This window comes from Bos javanicus, chromosome 18 (assembly GCF_032452875.1).
Source record: "Bos javanicus breed banteng chromosome 18, ARS-OSU_banteng_1.0, whole genome shotgun sequence".
NCBI classification, from domain to species: domain Eukaryota; kingdom Metazoa; phylum Chordata; class Mammalia; order Artiodactyla; family Bovidae; genus Bos; species Bos javanicus.
The window spans coordinates 45797607-45803606 of record NC_083885.1 but is presented as its reverse complement, the minus strand read 5'-3'; the positions used below and the strand labels follow the sequence as shown (position 1 = coordinate 45803606).

The 6000-nt window shown below is 43.5% G+C and overlaps 1 pseudogene; it reads right to left on the bottom strand.

The window, feature by feature from the left end:
- Positions 1-212: 212 nt before the first annotated feature.
- Positions 213-1620, bottom strand: LOC133230461 (histo-blood group ABO system transferase-like; annotated as a pseudogene).
- Positions 1621-6000: the final 4380 nt, after the last annotated feature.

Below are 6000 nucleotides of genomic sequence, written 5' to 3'. Positions count from 1 at the left end.
CAAACCCAGGTCTCCCGCAATGCAGGTAGATTCTTTACCGTCTGAGCCACAGGGAAGCCCAGAAGAGGAAGGAATTTGGCTTAAAGCTGAAGACTTTCTTGCATCTGCTTGGCTGAGGCTGAGGCAAGTCCTGTGAGCCTCTTTGTCACAGCAAACAGGAGACTGTGTGCCTGGGGCCACCTTCCTTGTTCTGGAGAAGATGTCATCTCTGATCCCTTGTTTGGCAGGATAGACTGAGATTGCCTGCCTCCTCCTTCCTGAAGGGTGTTAGGAGTACACTGTGAGAAGCTAAAGATGGGGGCGGCTCTGGGAACTTACCTTAACCCAGGAACCAGGCCAGCCAAAACCGTGGTTGGTAGTGGGAGGGAGGGAGAGGGGACGGCGCTGGGCCTGAATACATTTGGGGAGGTGGTGCTAGGCTTCAACCAGACAGTAAAAGGAAGCAGAGTTACACCTTTTCTGCTAAAACTGGTTTTAATGAAGGATGGCGCCAAGAGGAATACTGAGGCTAGATGAGTACGGCCCCTCTCTGAGCCATTCCTGGAAGCTTTGCTCATCAGTTTTTCTTCTTCGTGACCCTAAATCTATACCAATGTACAGCGTAGACCAAATTCTGCACCTGATTTGACTCCAAATAATTGAGTATTTGACTATCCCACATGTACTCAGGGGAAAGGACCTTGGTGGGTTTGTGATAAAGCAGGTATTTGTTCAGGTGGCTCTCATCATTTCATGTGGCCTCGATGTGATTGGCCTGGTCAACCATCATCGCCTCATGGCAGGCCTTGGCAAGTCTGTAAACCTCTGGCATGGACTCCCCAAATAAGGCCCCTATGTAATAAAAGTCCTCCTTATCTTCAGGAATATGGGCCTGTGATGGAGGCCGGCGTTCATATTCAAAGTATTTCCGAGTCAATCCATGGAAGCCAGGATGGAGGATGCTGAACAAGGAGGACAGGATCTCCACGCCCACATCATCACTAAACTTCATGTCCACATTTGCACACACAAGATAATCCACTTCCTGGTGGAAGCGCTACTCAATAAAATTGCTGATCACCTTCATGCGGTGTGTGGAAATCTTCTGCCAGTGGGCATACCTCTGGACCTTGAAGATGACCATCTGCCATCCTCTCTGAAGGCGAATGAGAGGAACGTAGTCTGGCCAATCAGTGAAGATATAGTAGTTCACCCTGTGTCCCACCATAAAGTACATCTCTGCCATCTCCAGGAAGAGCTTCAGGTGGAAAATGTATTTTTTTTACAACAAACACAGTTAATCCAATGGTGATGTTCTGAAGCCGGAACTGCTCATTTAGGATGTCAATGTTGAAAGTCCCATTCCAGATGATGGGAGCCAGCCAGGGGGTCATAAGAAGGACATCTTTCGTAGGTGGTACAAGCACATCTGGTGGGGAATACACCATCCTTGATAATCTTACATTTTGTGGTGTGTGGTGTTCTTTAATAGTTATGCTTGCCTCAGTTGGGATGTTTTCCAGTTTCTGGTTTCTGGGGTTCAAGTAACAATAGCCAAGAAAGGCTATGATGAAAACTGTTAGAAGAAAGTTCACTCAATGAAACAAGCAGCATTTTTGTGTCCCAGCCAATATTTATAGTACCTGAGCCATGCCTGCACGGCAGAAGAATGTCACCTCTTGTCTTCTCCACCATACGGGGGCACTCATCTCTCCTGACCTTCCACCCTCAGTGTTCTCCCCAGGGCAGGGTGAGGCGGAAAGGCCCCCACTCCCTGCTCACTCCTCCAGCAGCGCAGTCTCCCTTGAGGCCTGACACCAGTGCAAGGGGGCACCTTGACCCAAGGGCATTTTTTGGGGTGCCCTGTGGAGAAAGATGGGATCCTGGCAGGACCTTTATAGACTCAGTTTCTGTCTGAGGTGCTGTCAGAGTAACCAGGTAGCAGGAATTAGTCTACGGACTGCTGGAACTTAATGACCTGTAGAAGTCTGGGCATGTGAAGCAGATTCAGGGCACTGGCTCAAGGCAGTTCATTGAGTAGGTCAAGGACAGAGATTGTGATGAAAGCGGGGCAGAACAGTAGCCACCAGAGTGCCTGGCCAGGGGGTCAGGGCTTGTGCACTGGCTTACCATTGACACTTACTGTCCATGAGCTAAGCACCGGGTTTCCTAAAGTCTATTAAGTCAAGATCAGACTGTCTTCATGATCACATCCACATAGGCTAACATGGGCCAGCCTTTGGGAGGCCTGACTTGGGACCCACGATTCAGGTGGAGAGGAAAGACGACCTATAGATCAAGGATTGTTTTCCTTTATCCTCTTTATAATGACTTAAAATCCATTGAGTATTTACTTCTTTTTTGATACCTACCTTCCATTAGTGTTAGGATTAGACTACTAAGCTTTATGCACATTATCTTGTTTAATCCTTTCAAGTCTAGAGGATAGATGCTACGTTATCCTCATTGTACAGATGGAGAAATAGGCTCAGGGAGGTGGGTCTTGGTCCACAAATACAAAGCAGCTGTACTCCAAAATATCCTGCATTTTTACCCTCTGACTCATTTGTGCCTTCTCTGAGGTTTCCTTTATTGAGGTGGTTTTTGTTTGTTTTGTTTTTTGTCGGGTTCTTTTGGTTTTCTTCCTTAGGGTTTACATGCAGCTGTCCCTCAGACTTAAGGCCTGAAGACAGTGAAGAGAGGCTAAGACAGTGCTCTGTGCTAACTCAGGGCTCAACACATTACCATTTCACACACCTCCTCCCTCTGATATCCTAGGCAGCTCCAAATATATACCTCCCAGAAAACGAAGCTTCAGACACAGACCCCTCTTACCACACTGTGGAACCAACCACAGGTTAAAAAAAAAAAAAAAAAAAAAGGTCTCATGGCCAGTGAGGAGTACCTGCCACCTGACCATGGAATGGGCTGGTGCTCCTATATTGTTCTGTGATACCTTGCTCCCACCTTCCTTCAGAAGTGGGTGGCTGGGACTTCCTTGGTTGTCCGGTGGTTAAGAATCCACCTTCCAGTGCAGAGGATATTGGTTCAGTCCCTGGTCCAGGAAGACTCCTCATGCCACGTGGCAATTGAGCCCAAGCTCCTCAACTAGTGGAGCCCACGTGCCTAAAGCCTGTCCTCCACAAGAGATGACACCTCAACAAGAAACTTGTGTGCCCCAACTAGAGAGTAGCCCCCACTTGATGCAACTAGAGAAAGCCAAGGCTCAGCAAATGAAGACTCAGTGCAGCCAAAAATAAATAATTTGAAAAAATTTTAAAAGAGAAGTAGCTCGTTGGAGATGGGAGTTGTCCAGGCATTATGAAGTCTTCTCAGTAGAGTTATGAGCATATTGGGAGGAAGAGTGTTCTGATTAATGTCTTTTAATGGAGTCATCTCTTTATGATATAGATTGTGCCTTTTGCTTTGCTGTGCATAAAGATATAGCAGATTCCTGATGAGCACTCCTAGCTGGAGGGCCCTCCCTAGGAAGTTTCAAAGAGGGTGCAGTGTGGCTTGTTTTTTTTATCCCTTGAGGCTTTGAAAAGTTGTTGTTGAACCACAACCTCTGGGCTCTGGGGGAGAAGAATTCAATCCAGGGCCAGAGACAAGGCTTGACCGCTCAGAGCTTTTGTGTAATAAAGTTTTATTAAAGTACAAGTGAGATGGAGAAAGCTTTTGACATAGACATCAGAAGGGGGCAGAAAGAATACCCCTCCTGCTAGTCTTTAGCTGGAAGTTATATAGCTACTAGCAGTCTGCTAATTAAAGGAAGGAAATGTCTCAAAACTCAAAACTCAGAGAATGGCACCAGGCCCTTCACCCACAAGATGCATTTTGAGATTATCTTGGCACCAGGTGAGTCGTCCTGGGCCATAAAACAACTGACATGAATCTTGAAGAAAAGCAGATTCCCATACAAATACATAGTTTCATTAACATAGATTAAGAGAACAATGTATGAGTATAACATACTGGTTTGTCAAGTCAGTTCTGAGCCTTTAGGCGAATCCACTTGAAGACAGAGCCTGGGGTAACATTAACATAGATTAAGACAAACTTTCCATAAGAAAAATGCATTGATTAGCTCAAAGTTTAAGAATAGTTAAGTTCAGGTGGAACGAGGTGTCATGGCAACATAGAATTTTAAGAGAAACCTCTATCTTTTTTTAGAAGAAAAATTTGCAAAAGATCTTTCCAAAGATAATGTGCCACAGATCTTTTGTTTATTGTTTTCTGTAATGAGGATTCATTGCTGTTTAAAAAAACGTGTAATTGACTTGTTCGTCTTCAGATTCTTTACTTTTCATTAGAGGATCGAGCTGTAAAAAAAAAAAAAAAAAATTAATAAAAATTTAGAGAAGTCAAAAAAAATAAAATAAAATCTGTATACAGAAGGGGAAAAATATATATATATACATATATATATATATATATATATATATATACACACACCACTAGTTTGTTTCCTCCTGCCGCTTAAGAGAGAGATTAAAAAAATGTTTGACACTTGCAGCCTATTTCTTTCGTTTGGAGACCCCTGGCCTTCCTGCCTGTTACCCTCTCAGCTTCACCAGGTTTACTAACCTCCTTTCTGAATAAAAGGTACTGAAGTGCTTTTGTGTTAATGGAGTCATCCTTGCAGGCATCCCAAGGAAACCACTTGACTGAAGAGAAGTAGTCAGCCATGTCCACATATCTGACTGGAGGATTCCAGCAATAAAGCCTTGCAGTTCATTAGGAGAGAGCTTATTCCATGAACTGGAGTTCCAGCATTCTGGAGAGGTATGAGGTACAGTGGGGTACAGTCTCCACCTGTGATTTTTGACAGGGGCTGGGTTTGAATGTCCTCAGGATGCTGTCTCACCTCTGAACTAGGTGGTGGTCTTATGGCATTGGGAGGAAGACAACACAGCAGCTTGAGTGTCTGCGCGTTTCTGTAGACCATGATCTACAGTCACAAGCATTATCTACCATATTTCAGCCTCCTAGCAACCTTGAGAGATGAGAGTAAAACCTAGCGTTATAGATAAGGAAACTGAGGTTCAGTGTGTTACAGTGTATGCTAAAGTCATACAGATGCTGGTCAGCAGAATCTGCTCCCACTGCCCATTGCTGGGGAGACAGGCTTGGCTAATTCACCATGTGCCTGTGTACATATTACAGTCACTTTCCTCTGAATTCCTCTGAATCCTATCTAAGGAATGGGAACAATGCCCCACCCCTTACACATTAAATATAATTATTTTAAATGAAAATGCCACTATCTGAAGTATTTAGGGACTTGATTTTTTCCCTTTTCTTCTGTTGATTCTTGTTCATGGTGCCTTACTTCATTCTGTGTTTTGTGTTTTAAGTTTTTCTGAGCTCCTGCCATTGGAGAATTCCTTGGTAATTCTTGGAGATTTCTCTTGAGGCTGGATTGAGAGAGATTTCTTCCAGATTTTATACATATGCTTCTGTCAGGTGCTTCCAAAACCAGCATCATCTTAAAATGAATTCTTAGCTTGAGCTTTTTTTTTTTGGGGGGGGGGGGCGGGTTCCTCTCAGTTAATTTATATTCAGATTCCAAATTCATCTGAAGTCCTACTGATTGAATTTCAAGGGAAATGTTTTCCACTACACTTATTATTACTTATGAAACAAAAGATTGGGGAGTTTTTTGTCTCTTATTTTCTTCATTTTATTCTTAGATTAAGGGTATTGCATGTTGGGATTAGAATTTTATTAGATTTTTATGTTGTTGGATTTTCTACCCTTGATGAGGCCCTAAGATGTCTGGTGCTGCCCATACCCCATTAGTTAATGCAAACTAAAGGTCAGTTTCCCTGAAGCTTGACAAATTCCTCCTTGGAAGAAGTTATCCTACCTCTGTGGGTTCCTGCTTTCTTTAGATTTTGGCTTCCTTCCTATACTTCTTATCTTTTTGCAAACTCAGTGATGTACTCAAAACATGGAGAATCTAAATTATTAGCTAAACTAATAGTTAAACTAGATTAATAGTTTTCAGTGGGAATGATA